General features: G+C 38.8%; 1 protein-coding gene across 3 annotated transcripts in view; it reads left to right on the top strand.

Moving 5' to 3' along the window:
• TNFRSF19 (TNF receptor superfamily member 19) overlaps window positions 1-18,805 on the top strand; it is an 89,877-nt gene that overhangs the window by 57,573 nt on the left and 13,499 nt on the right. The window lies entirely within an intron of this gene.

Genomic DNA, 18,805 nt, shown 5'->3' with positions numbered 1-18,805 from the left:
CTGAATCTGCTTCATATTCTAAGTCTCCAAAAAAAACTAGACTCCTTCCAGCTTCACCCAGAGTTTTATTCTTTAACATAAATTATATCAACTGTAAAATTATAAAGAAATTAGTAGCAGTATCAATTCTGCCAGAGTAGGAGATAGAAAGAGACACAATCTACATTCAGATTTCCTTTTCAGTGTAGACCTAGCTATATGAAGCTGTGCATCAACATATATGCCTTTTCTTAGTTGGAAGTTAATGGGCAGAAATAATTTTAAGTTTCATTACCTTAGAATAATTTCACAGGAGATTACCTCTTCAAATACAGCAGTGAGGTAAATAAAAATTATCCACTTTACTAATAACAGGGAACCTAACAATTATAGGATGCAGTGTACTTAGGTGAAAGCATGCCTAGCTTGACCCTGCCCTTCTCCACTTGAGGCAAAATGAACAAGGTCATGCTTTTACAAGGACATGGCATCCAGGAGCCTAAATGGAGCCTGGCGCTCAAAGGGTTAAGCAGTCTGCGTGGGGAAGAGCCAGGGCAGGGGCCCAATTTCATATCTTTGTTCTAGTTCCCAGATGGCAACCCTGTCTCTTAGTCCCAATTGAAGCAAAACTATTTTTGAGCTTGTGTATCCTTCAGCACAGATGTTCAAGGCCATAATAACGTGTTTCTTTTATGGTGTCCTTTCTGTTTCTTGTGTAGAAGTTTCAAAGCTTCATTGTTTCATCGGTCAAATAAACACAGCAAGACCTTATAGGACTGTGGGATAATAAAAAGAAGAAAAACATCCTTGAAAGCAGGAAAAAATTGCTTCACTTTATCATACTTGCAGAGAAATACTAGAGACAATCTGCTGCCATTTTTGCGGCCTATAATTTTTTCAGTGTTAATTATGGCATTTATCATAATTAAAGTACCAAACAGTTAGGCTTATAATCTACCCAGCACTGAAGAGAAATTTAAAATAATGAGCTCGCTTTTGGCATAACAGACTTTCTCTGAATAGCACGTGGCAGTGAAAGTCTCTAGTCAACCCCATGGATCAAAATGTGGCCAGCAAGGGCCTGTTGTTCACCTCCCTGACGGGTCAGCTGCTCTCCTGTGATGTCTTCTCTGCTCCTCTTCTTTCTTTCTTTTTTTTTCCCCTCAAAGACATGCATGATAATATTTGTCCTATACAGTCCTAATGGGAAACAGACCTCTAGGCCAAGTGATCTTAGAGGCAAGATTAAGACTAGAAACAGAGTCTAGTGAAGTCATTTGCTAAGTCTCAGCTACTGTGATGTCAGCCTCCTGGAACAGACTTGCTACCTGGGATTTTCTCCCTTCCAGGGATGTTCTTCGTGTCGTGATGGGGCCTTGGGATCCCCTCTGGCCTCCAGCCCTTCAGATCACTCTCTTTCTGCCTCCCAAGCCTTCACAGATGCCTGTGTATCTGCTGCCAGCCTGGATCCCTCACCCACCACTCCAGCACCTCTCTTAGTAATACTCTTAACCCTTCGTCTGCTTAAACCCTATCACACTTGCTTTAGTCCTCTCACTGGGCTGCTGAGGGCCTGTATATCCCAGGTCCCTTTATTTGTTTATTTTTTTAAAGATTTTATTTATTTATTCATGAGAGACACAGAGAGAGAGGCAGAGACATAGGCAGAGGGAGAAGCAGGCTCCCTGTGGACAGCCGGATGCAGGACTCGATCCCAGGACCCTGGGATTCTGCCCTGAGCTGAAGGCAGATACTCAACCACTGAACCACCCAGGTGCTCCAGGTCCCTTTAATTTCATTGCTGCATTTCAAATAGTGCGTTCCATGACATATGTATCTTAAAGAGTAGAAGCTCTGTCTTCATCTGTAATTCTCTTTTGTCTTGTTGAGAAAAAATACAGCTGTTCAGTTCAATACCTTATAAACATAGTTAATTTTCATTTTCAGATAGAAGTATTCACATTTTGCACTAATAAGTAAAATCCAAAGCCAAGGAGAGCCTGGGTGGTGCAGTCAGTTGAGTGACTGCCTTCAGCTCAGGTCAAGATCTCAGGGTCCTGGGATGGAGTCCTGCATCGGGCTCCCTGCTCAGCAGGGAGTCTGCTTCCCCCTGCACATTCTTTCTTTCTCCCTCTCCCTCTCTCTCTCCCAAACAGATAAATAAAATCTTTAAAAAAAAAAAAGTCAAATTAAAAAAAGCAAAATCTTTGCCTCACTGTCACTAACAGAGTCAACAGTGATGGAATAAGCCCTCAGCCACATCCGTACCCTGGATTAATCTGTCTTCCCCTTCCCCTGTTGTCTCCGCAATGGTTCTGGGGAGCAAACCATGAAATATTATGGCTCTGAGTCCACACTTGGTCTTCATTGCTTAGGCAGCTCCCCAGCCAGTACTGTGTGGTCCAAACAAAACAGGCTCCCGTGGCCTACCAGTGGCCTGCACGCCCTGGCCTGGCAGGACGTAGGCCAATTAGGAAGCTGTGGTGTGCTGCTGAGGAGAAGATAAGTGAGAACCAGAATAGTGGCTGAAGGGAGGAAGAGGAGAAAGATCCAAGCATTTGGAAAGACAGTTTGCAAAGCAGTATACAGTGCCGATGTGGAAGAATAATCTAAAGTCACTATTTTTCTAGCAACGTAAATGCAAAGTACTTATTAGAGCAGTCAGAATGAATGATGACACTGGGGTTTTGGCTTAGGATCAAAACAAAACGATATTGGCACAATAACGCTTTGTATTTGGGTTGTTAAGTACCATCAACTTCCTTTGCAGTGTGAGTCGCCATCGACGCCAGTCTAGTACAGCAGCGTGGTGATGCCTGGAGCAGTGGAGGGGGACTGGGTGCTGCTGCCAGAGAGAAAGGAGCTGGGCTGCCCAAAAGGCAGATAAAACATGCACTCGGGTATTTAGTTGGAAGAGGTTTGCAATGGAGAATGGTGGTCTCAGCTGAAAGGGGAACCAAGCCTCTGTCCAGGTACAGACTCGGTGACATCTGTCTTAGTTTTTAAAACCAGTTTTTGTAAACACACAGGTTAGCAGTTCAGGTCAGAAAACGCACCAGGCTGTGTTGATGAGAATTAGAAATTGCCAATTCTCTACCTAATTTCATACCATCAGGTTATTGCCAGATAAATGCTGTTGCAGACTTCCTTAACACCTACAACGTACCCAACTTTGAGTGAGAATTTGACTCTCCAGGTAAAAATAAAAAGGTAAATCAAGAGTTAAGAGGCATAGGATAAAATATCACCAACATAGGATATCCCGTGGGCCAGTGGAAGGAGGCATCTGTCTTAACCCTTTTTAAAGATTTAATCTATGATTAAATGTGCATCTGTTTGCTTGTGAATGCTCTGCTGGGCCAGGCGGCCTTCCAGGCGTCTTCCTCCTTCCCATCTCATTTCTTTACTCAAGTGCGAGTACTTCTCTGGCATGCTGGCAATCCAAAATGTCCAAGTGTCCATCTGAGTGTCACCAGACTCTGTCACAGACAGAGTCAAATTACCTTGTCCAACTAATTGGTCTTTTTTTTCTGCTATAATTTTGCAGTAAGGGAAGACCATTTATATATTTGAAGTAGAGGGGTGCCTGGATGGCTCAATCGGTTAAGCGTCTGCCTTTGGCTCAGGTCATGATCCCGGGGTCCTGGGATAGAGACCTGCATTGGGCTCCCTGCTCTATGGGGAGTCTGCTTCTCCCTCTCCCTCTGCCCCTACCACTCCCCTTGCTTATGCTCAATCTCTGTCTAATAAATAAATAAAATCTTTAAAAAACAATTGGCGGTAGAACCAGACAAATGTACATAAAAATGAGAAAACAGAGATTTCTTCTTCTCTGTCCCTTCCTTTTAGACATCATTTCTATTTGTCCTTTTTTCCTTCACTACCCTCTTTTTGCAAGTAATTTAAATACATACTGTTGTTTTTGCTTAGTGCTTTTTTGTTTCTGTTTATCTGTCACTATGTAGTTCATAAGTCCAGGGCACGGTCTTAGTGCCCAAGGATCTAGGAAGAAATACAATTCATATAGTTTTAGTTCATTCTCTCTAAATAGCTATGCCAGTAATACTTAATATAAGCCTTTTGAAAAAATGCAGAAATCTTGTACAAAAATTGGACTTGGTTGTAGAACTATCGGCTTGCATCTCATCCATGTAGAATTCTCTACAGGGGTATTTAAGGAAGAGTAAGTGCAGGTCCTGTACCTTGTCTTCTGTATGCCTTGAGTGAGAACATTAACCACGGGAGTTGCTTTAAACTCCTGTGCCTGAGCTCTGTGTTGTCAGGGCTACCACTGCTACTGATAGATATTCGAAATTTTTCTTGGGGCGCCTGGCTGGCTCAGTTGGTTAAGTGTCTGCCTTCAGCTCAGGTCACAATCTCAGGGCCTGGGATCAAGCCCTGCATTGGGCTCGATAGGGAGCCTGATTCTCACTTTGCCTCTGCTGCTAGCCCTGCTTGTGCTATTTCTTTCTTTCTCTCTGTCAAATAAATAAATAAATAAATAAATAAATAAATAAATAAATAAAATCTTTTAAAAAATTTTTTAAAAATTTTATTTGCTTATCAAAGTCACAATATTCCTTGAAGTTTAGGTATTTTGTTAATTTTTTATTGTTATATAACATTGCTTAATATTACCAGGTTAGACCATATTGGTAGGACTCTTCGAGATACTTACATAAAAGCAGTGATAACTTTACTCTTACAAAAAAAAAAAACAAAAAAAAAAAAACAACTTTACTCTTACAAGAAATGCATCTAAACTTCTGGAAGGAACTATTTTGGCTTGTTTTTATTGTTAATTTTCCTTCTGAACTTGACAGTGCTTTAGGGATGTGTTATGAGGACACATGCATGAACAAGTAACTCATTCCATCAATTTATTCAACAGCCTGTCTACTATGCAGATGGTTTCAACTGGGTTAAAATTCCAGATTCTGACATAATAATAATTACAATACAGTGTCTGATTCTGAATAATAATGGGAAAAAAGCATGGCTAACACTTATAGAAATTATACTATATATGAGGTACGATGCCAACCCTTTAAGTAGGTTACTTCATTCAGTTCTCACAAAAATCCCTTCAGGTTGGTATTGTTATATCCTGATTTTACCAATAAAGAAACTGAAGCAAACAGTTGTATTTGCTGGTCATATGACTGCTAGTAAATTGCAAACTGGGGATTTGAACCCAGATCGTTTACTACACAGGTCTTAACCATTAGAATGTGCAGTGTTTTACAGTAACTTTTAAAGCCAGAAAAAGACAAAAAAGGAAGAAAGGATGAAGATATGCTGACACATATGGACCAGAAAGAGACTTCTGACTTAGTCCTTTTTAAAGATTTAATCTATGATCCTTCAGAATCAAAGTGCTTAAATTGGTCAACAAGCAGTGCTTCCAGTTCTAGCAGTACCTGCCAGCAGAGCCCCAGTAAAAACAGCAGGTCAGAACTTTGGAGTACTGGAGTGTTTGCTATTTTAGTTCTCACTTAGTAAATTCAGGTTCATGTAAACACAACTCAAATATGCTCTACATGTATGAGCTGTTTACTGCTAGAATCTGCTCAGTTATTATGTATATTAATTTATCTGGACAATCATTGGTACCATTTTTTGCTTCAGCAATGGGTCTAATTAAAAGCAACTATTCTATATAACTAAAATATTGATGCTGCATTCTTATCTTTAACCCCTTGATTCATAACTGTTCTTTCAGTACCAAAGTATTAACAATCACTTGCCTTATTTTACTCTCTGAAAGATGATTTTAAACCACTGACTTTAGTGAAGATTTTGCAAGAACAGAGATAAAGTTGTAAATAAGAACTGATAACTGATGGACCTGTTATTTAAGGAACTTTATACTCTTCTAATTACACACCTGTTCTATTCTAAAAAACTTGGCACAGTATTTTGATGAAAACTTTCCAGAAGGCAATAAAAGGCTTCGATATTCATATAACTGATGTTTTAATTGCAATATTTGAACCTTTCTTTCTATAATTCAATGGAATTACTGGAATCATTTTTAATAATCTAAGGGAGATTACTATTTAAATGACTTCTTAGAAGAATAATAGAATAAATGTAAATGTGAAGGACATTCCTTAGTGCTTTAAATTTAAGAATGAATATATTTTCCTCTTCCCTCCCCACTCCCCCAAGAAGGGCATTTCACATTTTCTTCATGGTTTCCTTCCAACGAACATGGTAACAGGCTGACAATGGCAATAAAACAGTGATGGGCAGGCAGCCCAGAGGAAAACAGAGATCAATCAAGTCAGAGCTGGCAGATGGAGAGAAGGCTCAAAGATCCTTCATGGGAGCTCTCAGGGTCACCCGCTCTGCACTGCCCTAAATAACAGAGTAGTATCCATCCCATAATGCCACAGAGAGCCTGTCAGTGCCATTGCAATATACTAGATTTCATATAGATGGATTTATTTTGGGTTCCAAAGATATCCTTTCGGCTTTCCCATTCTACTTTGCTTACATTCAGTGGCCCTTCATACAGCCTGGCCAGGTGGGAAATAAAGGTGTAAAAGTTTACTTCTCACGGGTGGGTTCTCTTTATGGTACAGCCATATTTGTTGGTCATCTGGGTTAGTATTCAGAGCAAGCTTGAGGCCACTTTGGGATTCTGCCTTGATTCACTTGCATTTATTTTTTTTTAAAGAGGGATAAAAATTTTTAATTGTTGAAATATATTGGTAAATTGAGTAATCTACATTGTAGTACTAAGTGGCTACACATGGTCATCCTCAAATTAAGAACTTTCCTAATACCCCACTAACCATCAATCACAAGTCCTTGAAAATACTATAGGATTAACTTGATGAGATGCTGTGATCACACAAAGGAGAATGGGAGAATCAATGACTGCAAAGGATTCACAAAAGAACTGGTGATTCGTACAGTGCCTAGGCGTGAGCTTCGGAGAAGGAATCCAGCTCACCAGTGCTGATGTATCAGCAGATGTTCTTACAACATGGCTCCGCAGTGGAAGAGGGCTTGCAGGGCTGTGCTTTTGTGGATGCTCTCTCAGTTCAAAAAAGAAAATCAATTAAAAAAAAAAAAACCATATAGGGCATGACCTTGGAAACTCAGCACTCAGAGCATGGTGAAAAATTGGCCTGACATGATGAACTTTTGGTTCTACATGCACACAACTGGCTGTCCTAGTTACAGGTGTTAGAATATACTCCAGCCAGTGTTCACTTGTCACAGATGCTGATGAACAGAGATCTCAAGCTAAAAAACATATATATATATATATTTGGGTGATGCTTCAAAAGTAAAGTCAGAATGGTTCCTTAGGAAAAAGATGCAAATCCTAGTCTGATTCTCCTATTATTCATTTGAGAAATGTTACTTTTTAAAATCAAATAATCTTGTGTAAGTAATGGGATCTTGCTTACATCATTATTTCTATTTATTATAAACTTCCACTGAGCTTTGCTCCTATAATTTTACTTGGTGACATCATATTTGAAAATCACATTTTGGTTTCATCTTTATTCAAAGTTTCTCATTCAACAGTCAATTTGTAAGTAGTTACAATGGGCAAGTTCACAGAAATAGAAACTGACAATCAAGCAGTACTTCCCTGTTCTCCTTCCATCTCCACCCCCTTGTAATGTCTGATCTGCTTTCTGACTCTGTCACTTTGCCTATTCTAGATGTTTCATATAAGGAATGATATTAATATTTGTCCTTTTGTGTCTGGCTTATTTCACTTAGCATAATGTTTTCAAGATTTGCTTATGTCACACCATGTATTGAATTTTCCCGTTTTTTTAAGGCTTAAAAACATCATTTTATGTATATGCCACATGTGTGTTATCCAGTCATTTGTTGATAGATGATTGGGTTGTTTCCACCCTTCAGCCATTGTGAATAATATTGCTATGAACACTGGCATAGAAGTATCTATTTGAGTCCTTGTTTTCTGTTCTTTTGAGTATGGACCTAGGAGTAAAAGTGCTGGGTGGTACTGTAATTCCATGTTTAACTTTTGGAGGACTTTTGCCAGACTGTATCCTCCAGTAGCTGTATCACTTACATTCCCACCAGTAATGTACGCCTCTGTACCAATCCTTATTTTCTGTTTTATCATCATCATCATCATCCTAGTAGGTGTGAGGTGGTATCTCATTGTGGTTTTTATTTGCATTTCCCTAATGACTAATGATGTTGACTATCTTTTCTTGTGTGTATTGGGCATTTGTATACCTTCTTTGGAGAAATGTTTATTTAAGTGCTTTGCCCATTTTGGATTGCTTGCTTTTTGTTGTTGGATTGTAGGAGTTCTTTATATATTCTGAGTATTAAACACTACTCAGATACATAGTTTGTAAATATTTTCTCACATTTCACGAGTTGTCAGCATCCTTGATGATGTCCTTAGAAGCACAAAGTTTTTGATTTTGATAAAACCCAATTTATCTGTTTTGCTTTTGTCGCCTGTGCTTTTGGTATATATTTAAGGAACTATTGCCAAATCCAAGGTCATGAAGATTTTTTCCTCTATGTTTTCCCCTAGGAATTTTATAGCTTTTACTTTTAAATTTAGGTCTTTGGTTCATGTATTAATCTTTTAATACATGAGATAGGATCCAACTTCATTCTTTTGCATGTGGATATCCAGTTTTCCCACCACCATTTGTTGAAGAGACTGTTCTTTCTCCCATTGAACAGTTTTGGTACTCTTGTCAAAAATCAGTTGATCATTGTTGTATGGGTTTATTTCTGGGCTGTCAGTCATATCCCATTGGTCTGTATGTCTATCCTTATGTCAGTACCATACTTTCTGATTATTCTAGCATTTATGGTAAGTTTGGAATTTAGGAAGTGTGAATCCTCCAACATTGTTCTTTTTCAAGACTGTTTTGGCTATTTAGAATTCTTTGAAGTTCAGTATGAATTTTAGGATTTTTTTTTCATTTCTGCAAAAAAAAAAAAACCATTGGGATTTTGATAGAGGTTGCATTCAATTGCATGTATCACATTGTTATTTTTTAATGGAGTTTTTACTTAAATCTGTACTTTTTAAAAAGCAAGCTCTACACCCAGTGTGGGGCTTGAACTCACAACCCCGAGATCAAGAGTTGCATGCTCTACTGATTCAGCCAGCCAGGCACCTTATGTATGTCACTTTGGATTGTATTGTCATCTTAACAATATTGAATATTCCAATCTATCAACATGGGATGTCTCTCCATTTATTTGTAAATCCATTTATTCTGCCATTTCTTTCAGCAATGTGTTGTAATTCCCAGTGTCCAAGTTTTTACCTCCTTAAGTTTATTTTGTGGAGGGTTTGGTGTCTATCTTTATAAGGACTCTTGATCTGTGGTTTTCTTTCTCTGTAGTGCCTTCATCTACATAGGGTAATTCTGGCCCCCTAGAAAGTTTGAAGGTGTTCTCTCTTCTTCATTTTTTGGGAAGAGTTTGAGAAGGAGTGATGTGAATCCTTCTTTAAATATTTGGTAGAATTCATCAGTGGAGTCATCAGGTCCTGGGCTTTTCTTTCCTGGGAGGTTTTTGATGACTGATTCTGTCTCCTTACTTCTAATAGGTTTCTAATAGGTTCTGATTTTCTGTTTCTTCTGTCTCATTTTTGTTGGTTTGTATATTTCTAAGAATTGTTCATTTCATCTGGTTTATCCAGTATGTTGGTATGCAGTTGTTTGTAGTATTCTCTTATAATCCTTTTTATTTCTATAAAGTCAGTTGCAATGTTCTCTTTCATTTCTGATGTTAATAATTTATATCTACTCCCTTTTTAAAGTCAGTCTGAAGTTTTGTCAATTTTGTTGAACTTTTCAAAGATCAGCTCTTGGGCTTGTTGATTCTCTGTATTGTTTTTCTACTCTATTTCATTTATCTCTGCTCTAATTCTTATTATCTCCTCCCATCTGCTAGCTTTTGGGTTCATTTACTCTTCTTTTTCTAAATGTCTTTGAAAGCTGAAGTTTAAATTATTAACTTTAGATCTTCTTTTTCAATATAGACTTATACTGCTATAAATTTTCCTCTAAGATTCCCTTTTGCTGCATCCCATAGGTTTTGTTATGCTGTGGCTTTCAAACCTTTTCATTCATCTCAAAAGGTTTTCTAACTTCCCTTGCAATTTCTTCCTTCACTTATTATTTAAGAGCATATTGCTTAATTTCTTCATATTTGTAAGTTTTCCTGTTTTCCTTCTGTTAGTGATTTCTAGTTTCATTCCTTCGTGATTAGAAAAGGGACTTTGCCTGGTTCAATTTTTAAAACTTTATTGAAACTTGTTTTGTGACCTCACTTATGGTCTATCCTGAATAATATTCTATGTGCACTTGAGAAGAATGTGTATTCCACTGTTGTTGACTATATCCTGTTATTCTTAGAATAGAATCCAGACTCCACACTACAGTCTTTAAATCCCTCCATGAACTGACCCTGACCAGCTTCCCTGACATCACATCTCCCTCCACTTTCCTCTTAGTTCTTGCTCAGGAAATACTTTTATTTCCTGAGTTATTAATTAACTTTAACTTAATAATTTAGTGTAATAATAATGTGTCTTTTGATAGCATGTGAAACAATATATCTTTGTGAAAAGTTTTAAAATATATGGGAAACGCTTATATATGAAACTTAAAGCAGCATTATTACAATACCCAAAAGGCAGAGAGAACCCAAATGTCCATCATCTGATGAATGGATAAACAAAAGCAGTATATCCAAAGCATGGACTGGTATTCAGCCATAAAAGGAATGAAGTTCTTTTACATGCTACAGAATGGTTGAACCATGAAAACATTATGCTAAGTGATAGAAGCTAGACACAAAAGGCCACATAATATTGTATGATTCCATTTAGATGAAATATCCAGAATAGACAAATCATAGAGACAGAAAGGAGATTAGTGCTTACCAGGAAGTGGAAAGAAAGAAAAATGTAGATTGACTGCTTAATGGGTATAGAGTTTCCTTCTGAGGTGATGAAAATGTTCTAGAATTAGTGGTGATGGTTGCATAACATTATGAATATACCCAATGTCAAAAGTGGTAAATGTTATGTATATTTTACCACAATAAAAAAAATCAGTCCAGTATATATATATATATATATATCACATATATATACACATATATATATACATATATATGTATATACACACACACACAGAAAAAGCTAATTTTGGAATAATATTTCTATCAGTTACTAAAAAGCAAACCACATAGTTCTAAGACCAAAGTCCAAGATGAAAAGAAATAAATGAGGAAGGCTCACTCTTGACATTTATACAATGTCAGAATGCTTGATATAAAGTGGATTAAAAAAATCCAACTATTTTGTTTAGTGGCAGACTCTTTTGTGGTACATCTGGAATTCATATGTTGAGTGCTAACATAGATATTTTTGTTTATCCAGTTTCGATTAACAAGATAAAGCTTACACTCCATAACTGTACCCTCGCCTCAATTAACATTGCAAAGAGTTCTTTGTTAGTATTTTTTGTTGTTGTTAAAGAGCATTACTAGAAATGGATTCATCAGGTTTTAATTTTGTTAAACCTTTATTTGATACAGGATTTTTATCAGTGGTGATAGAAGAGTATAGACAACAATGGATTGAATTGTAGTTTACTTGAAACAAACATAAATGTCAAATATAAAATATTTCAGTGAAAATTATTAGGAAATGCCTAAATTGTATGTTTATGTTTCAGAACTAATTGTCAGTTGAATTACATGTGCCAGAATATGGTTATCAATGCTCACACTTCCAATTATGTTGGAGAGACATGTTATAGGGAAGGAAATCTGATGTATTATTTATTTGCATGTGCTAAACTCTCTGATGAAAACACAAGGTATTACTGAAATCTTGAAAACAGAAACTCAGAAAATACAGTTCATTTACAGCTTGTTTTTCCCTACTGTATTTATTTGCTTCTCATCTAATTATATCATAGAGATCTTAAAAATAACACTTAAAAAGATCATACATTATCTTTCCCTGCAAAAAAAAAATACAATAGCCTCTAATCTTGGGGATAAGACAGTTTGAATTTGTGAAGCTAGGTTTGTGTTTTAAATTAAGTCAAGTTATTTTGTATATGTTAGCTGATTAAGTAGAATTTACTGGTCTGTACAAAACTGGAGCCAAGAATCCTTCACACTATAGTAAATTTTTTGCTCTAAATGGTTGCAAAAAAGCATAGCAAAATTTACAAAAAAAAAAAAAGCATAAGTTTTGGAGCCAGAGACAAATTAGACTCACATCTAGATCCAACCACCCAATATTTGTTTGATATTAAAAAATATATAGGTATGTAGAGCCTTCTTCATGTACAAAACCCTAACTGTAAAGGATTATTATGACTTTTCAAAAGCAAGTAAGTAAGAGGCTGGCCCTCTGTAGGTGTTTGGCATACGGAAGCCAGGATGGTGTTTTGATAATCTGGGTAGCTGTCTCCAAAAAATAATTATGGGTTCCTGTCATTAACAGTTCTGTAGATGCCTATGTCATTTTCTGCATACTTCTGCATAGTTTTAGGGGGAGAGGCTCAGTAAAAAGATAAGATTAGTGTGCCTGATTTGATAAAATGAAAAGAATGCTTAATCATTCCCTTTTATCCAATTCAGCTAGTAATCAGTTTCCAAAATTAACACCAAGCGGCTTTCACTGGAAGATGTGCATGGCCTCCCAAAGGTCCTCCCTTTTCTAGCTTCTTTGGTAATTCATTATAAATTAGTCATCATGATGGATGTATTGTTAACTAAGGTTATATTTGACATATAATAACTAAAATAAGACCCCTTTGTGATGAGTCCTTGGAGTACTAATTAAAACTGACTAGAGAAGGTGAAGTTTCTGTCTCATATTCATTCTGCGGGGATAATCAATAATCTTCAAGTTTTGTGTGTTGATAAATCCAAGCAACCCTTGCTCTTTCACCTGTGGTCACATTAACATCACATAAAGAGCATGTAAGTGGAACTGTTATTTGCTGCCAGCTGTTTCCATCTGCACCGTCACCAGCTGGGGAGCCAAGGGTGGAAGCACGTGAGGCAAAGACACTGGTGGCATAATCTCACCTTATTAATTAGAGAGGTCCCTGTTAAATTAACTTTTGGCTCTTTAGAATCTTCCAGTTTCTTTCACAAGTGTTCATTCATCCCATCATTTATCAAAGACACATGGGCACCAGCTATGGTGGTGGATGGTATAGATATGGTAGTGGACAACACTGATGAAAATCCCTGCCCTTGTGGAAGCTGAATTTAAGTGGGAGGTGAAATTGATTCAGGTAGAAGCTAAGTTGCTATTACAAGGACACCCAAAAACATTGCCGCCTAGTTACATAAGATAGATGTTCCCCTTTCCATCTGGCAGTAGTGTGACCAGTCCAGCATGGAGGAGCAGGTCTGCTGCAGGTTGTCATTCAGAGGCCAGCTGCTGACTCCGCAGCACGTTCCCAGCCTTTGGATATCTTCCTCATCAGTAGGATCAAGACTGGGCATAATCTAGCCATATCCAGCTTGCAGTCCACAGAGAAGAGGATGTCTCGGGCAAGCAATCTGTCCCTAAATAGGAGATGACACATACTTTGTGCATCACTTCTGTTCATCCCTCCCATCCCCTGTTGCCTCTAACTTAGACATATCATCATGCCTAGCTGCAAAGGAGTCTGGAAAATATGGCCCTCTGGCCAGGCCCCACTTAAACACAAGCCCAATGGGTATGTTTGGGGACACAGGATGGGTTCCAGCGGAGAGAATGACAATGAACCAAACAAGTTAAACACATAAAGTGCCAGAGGGCAGTGAGGACTAGGAAGGTAAAGCAAGCAGGAAAGGGGGTAGGAAGCACTGGTGAGACGCTGTAGTTTTAAAGAGTTTGGTGGGGGGGGAGTCTTGCTAAGTGGGTGATGTTTGCAGAAGGACAGCTGAAGGAGTCATCTGTGCAGCCCGGGATGAGCCTAGCCCATAGGCCGTGAGCAGGAGAGGTCTGTGGGGACAGAGCGTTTGTGGAAGGAAGCGAGGAGGTCGGGACTATCAGAGGTTGTAAGAGGTCATCTTTTGGACTCATTATGGAGTTTAAGATGCATCTCCATTCCAAGTAGAGATCTTCAAATAAGTTATTAGATGAATCTAGAGTTCAGGGAAGCAGCCCAGACTGGAAATAAAAATTTTAGAGTAGTAAAATACAGCATCCTACTCAATCTTATTCTTTACCTATTCTTTAATGTGAAGGCCTTGGGTGTTTCTGTAGGAAGAAATCAGCCAGGCCACAGATCACAGGACTTTCTTTTTTTTTTTTTTTTTTTAAACACTCCCTTTTATTTATTATAGTCACAGAGAGAGAGAGGCGCAGAGACACAGACAGAGGGAGAAGCAGGCTCCATGCACTGGGAGCCCGACGTGGGATTCGATCCCAGGTCTCCAGGATCGCGCTCTGGGCCAAAGGCAGGCGCCAAACCGCTGCGCCACCCAGGGATCCCCACAGGACTTTCTTAATAGCCAACATGTCCAAGTGTGCATGGCCGCTCACTCCACAGGAGCTCATCTGGCCTGTGAGATGCTCAGCCTCCTTGATGGTGGATCTGGTATCTACTTGAGCCACTATTTAGTCTTCTCTATGAGGAAACCAAGCCTCAGAAGTCTTGTCCGTGGCCAGGGTGGAAAGCAGTGAGAGCTAAAACAGGGAGGCCAGTTTCCTTCCTCCCACGTCAGCCCTCCTTGAGGAGGGCTCTTGGTCAGGAGGATGCTCTGGGAAGAAGGATCTTCTGTTGAGCAGGTTTGTAAACAGCCTGCTAGGAAGTCAACATGGTTACACATGTAGGGAGATCGGGAGTAGCAGACCTATGGAATTACAAATGAAACCCCCCAGAGCACACATCGGAGCCTGATACTTCTGAACCTTCCCAGACTCATCATAAACATTCCTCTCCTCCTTGCCTCAGTGACACTCAGGCATTGCTCTGTGTGCCTGCTGTGGGCATGCAAGATGAGATCCACACTGAGGCCGAGTGGCCCTGAAATGCTTTCTCGGGGCAGATGCACTCATGCTGAACTGGCTTCATGCACAGCCGGACAGTCTGCCATTCAGAAAATCCCCTGATCTCTCCATGACCTGGCTGGTTTCTCCCAGCAGAAGTGGGCATGGCCTGCACATACACAGGAGCCACATTTTGCTAATCTTTTCCTGGCAAAATGTGTTACTCACTCAGAAGCTACATGCATCCATGGGCCAGCATGGCCCACTGGAGAGGATCCCAAAGTCTGGTTTCAGTTCTCGAGCCATCTTACTTTGTGGTCTAACCTTGAGCAAACTACCCTAAGTCTTGGTTTTCTCATCTTATACAATGAGGGCCATCAGTGCATTGTCACAGCTTTGCCTGGTTGTAAGGGGAATGAAATCCCTGGAGGTCTGTTAGCAGTGTCCAGGGCTAGAATAGCACCCAAAGCCTACAGAAGCTCATTCCGGTCAGGTCTGTGGCCTGCACATTGAGTTCCTAATCTTTTAAGACTTTTCCTTGACTGGTCAGGGTCCAGTAACACAGACCTCTCCATGATATGTGTCTCTCCAGCTACATTCTGAAGCTGTTTAGGGGGTAAGATGTAAGGAGACTATCTCTGCAACTTGGATATTTTGCACCTTGGTCACACTCCGAAGAAGGTAAAAGACTTGTATAAAAACGATTGCCAGACTTTGTTGGTGACCTCTGTTTCCTCTTCTTCTGTTCAGATTCTCATTCAACTTATTTAATGTCTTATAGGATGTCTAAGTCACAGTTAGGTACTCAGTATGTAATTGTTCCGCTAGGCCGAACTCCTAAGGAAATGTATAGTATAAAATTTGCACTTATCTAATGTAATATAAAATTTAAGTTAAGAAAACAGTTCTCACTCTGAAGTAACTTTGCCGGAGGGTATTGCTAAGATTATAGTGGAATTTAATAACTTAATTAGGGTAAGAGATGTCTTTGTATTCCAGAAAAGTTAAAACTTTCCAAAGACTGAACATTCCTGTTCTCTGTTCTTTAGAAGTACTATCAGAATCCTAATAAGGTACGGGTAAAATTCCTTGCAGGCATTCAATACGCTTGGTCAACTATGGACAGGGAATTTAGTCGAGGCATGTGAGTGGAAAGAATCTTTAACCTCAGTATCATTGTAGCGGTCACAGGTCAGCAAAACAATATTTTTTAGTTTGTAGTAGAGAAATCTTTTTCTGAGAAATCATCAGCAACACCTCAAATAACCAGAATTTAATAGAGTAGAAGCCACTTCATATAATTGATACTCACCTCCTCCTCCCTCTCTCCCCCTCCCCTCCTTTTATTTCTTTTCTACTCAAATCAAAAAGAGTTATAAGGAAATAGGCTTTTAGCAGAAATTTATGTGAATTAGTGGTTCTTAAATGATAGACAGCCCAGTCTTCCATAGTGTCCACATAAATGTCTGCATTTCTGTGTGATGATGGAGCCTAAAAATGATGAGCCCATTTTCTATAAAATAGATTGCTTGCTGTAACTGTTGTCGTAAACTTGTACATATAAACAAAAATCCAGAATGTGGTTTCCAGAGCCCTGCTTCCCATGGAGACCTCTCTGAGACCTTTTCTTATTAGGTGTCAAACGTTGAGAGGTAAAACTATTATGTTTTTCTTGTTCATCTTCAGATGCTACTTCCAGGGAGATGTAGAGAGAAGGGGCTTTACTGAGTGCACTCTTTAAAAAAAATCGATGTTATTATGGCAACTGGATATCATTGAGATTACGATATTAGTACCCTACCATGGAAAGATAGTTATTCCTAAGACTTTTATGATTCACTTGGGGAAAATAGATCTTGAATCACAAACCACCAGACTCAAAATCCCCATCAGAGGTATTTTAGCATGTTTATAAAGTTCCTTTCATATGAAGGTACATAAGTTGACTAATATACTTAAAAAGAAGTTAAACAAGAACTTAAAGAATGCTAATCATGATTCTACTTTAATGGGAAGTCCCAATTCTTAGTAGGGTTTTCCTAAATATCCAGTAGCATGTGAATGAATGAGCTGAATTCCATAGTTACAACAGAGTTAGGAACTTTGAGATCTTCACCTCAAATCATGTACTGTGTTGCATTCTGACAATAGCTCTTGCTAAAGCCCTGCATTGTGTGGAGCTGGTTTATTTGAGGAAGAATTTCAACTGATCTCGCTCTGAAGTCAACCACCTTTTTCACAAACATAAGCAAGGTGGCAGTTTTCCACAACTGCACCATTTGGTCCAAACAGATAAGAATTCCATTTCCCAAATCCCTTACCCTGTGGGGTAGCCTACTATTTCCCTTGCGCAGGATATGAATTCCTATTCGGTTATTGATTTGTCAGTGTTTGTACAGCTGTGCCTGTGTTCATATATCCTCCTGTGAATTTGTCCACTGATAGAGGCTGTTTCAGATTTAGATTTAATCTCTATCAGGTCAGGGATGTAATTTGTTTAACTTGCTGTATGATGCACTTCAGTTTGTGCTGTTTGATGATTATAGGATGTCTATATAGCTACAAGTGGTAAATATATTTTATGAATATGAAACATGTTTACGAACAAATATCTTTTAAAATGTATGATTGGATTGTGATTCTTAATCATCCAAGCCCAAGGCATATAGCTTAGGTGCCTTCTGGGTAGCAATAGAAGACTTTTATCAATGTGGCCCCAGAATTCTTGAGCCTAGAAATACCAAAATTTGATGTTCCTGGATGATCACTCCTGCTTTCCTATTTTTATCAGTCAATATTACTAGCTCAGAAATTTCTGATTCTAGCCTCAGGTGTCATATAGTGGAAATCAGTCTGATGGGATTGGAGAGATGTGTAGCCAGGGACGAGAAGAAAGGTACCAAATAATGAGTTGGCTTGCATCTAGGTGCCACGCTGCACAAATGGAGATATAAACCTTTAATGTCTAGGATTGTGATATCCATACAACTGCCATTAGCCGTATGTGGCCAGTGAGCACCTGAAATGTGCTTAGTCCAAAAGGAGATGGTGATGTCCATGTGAAATCACATTGGACTTTGAAAGTTTTGTACAAATAGAGAATGTAAACTATGTCATTAATAATTTGTACATTGACTACATGAAAACAATATATTTTAAGATATATTGGGTTAGGTAAAATAGATAAATTTTACCTGTTTGTTTTACTTTTTTTAACATGGCTTCTAGACAACTTCAAATTACACGAGGGACGCATGTTATGTTTCTCTCAGGCCACAGTGATCTGGAGTAACCCTCAGCCTTGCAGGAGGGCACTAAGGAAGTGAGAGCATCCGCAGGGAGCAGAAGGGCCCACCTCATCTTGCAGGGCAGGTACCCAGAGGAGGAAAAGGCATAACTGCCTGTCTGTTTAGGCTTCAAGCTCTCTCAGATTCTTCTCAGGTTAGTTAGTAGGTTATGAATTGACTGCACTTAATATAGATTTCTAATTTAAGTGAGTTCATGCTTCCCAGTACCCTAAGAAAGTTAAGTGCTAATTATATCATCATGATTAATAACAGCAATCAGTGGTTCTAGAGCACCGAGTACAGGGCCTGTTCTACATGCTTCACCTGATATAATGCATTTCACCCTTTCAACAGCCAGGTGAGACAGATCCTATTATTACCTCTATAGAACAGAGGTGCGAGTGATACTCTGTGAGATTGAATAATTGGCTCAGGGTTAGAAATCCAGAGGTTAAGCCAGGCAATGAGATTCCAGAACCTTAGCCCTTGACCATGATACAATACCTCCCTCTAAAATAGAATCTCTTTCTTGACACTTTCT

The sequence above is a fragment of the Canis lupus genome, chromosome 25, assembly GCF_003254725.2.
Source record: "Canis lupus dingo isolate Sandy chromosome 25, ASM325472v2, whole genome shotgun sequence".
Taxonomy (NCBI): Eukaryota; Metazoa; Chordata; class Mammalia; order Carnivora; family Canidae; genus Canis; species Canis lupus.
The sequence above is the reverse complement of the archived record's forward strand: the minus strand, read 5'-3'. Positions and strand labels throughout refer to the sequence as shown.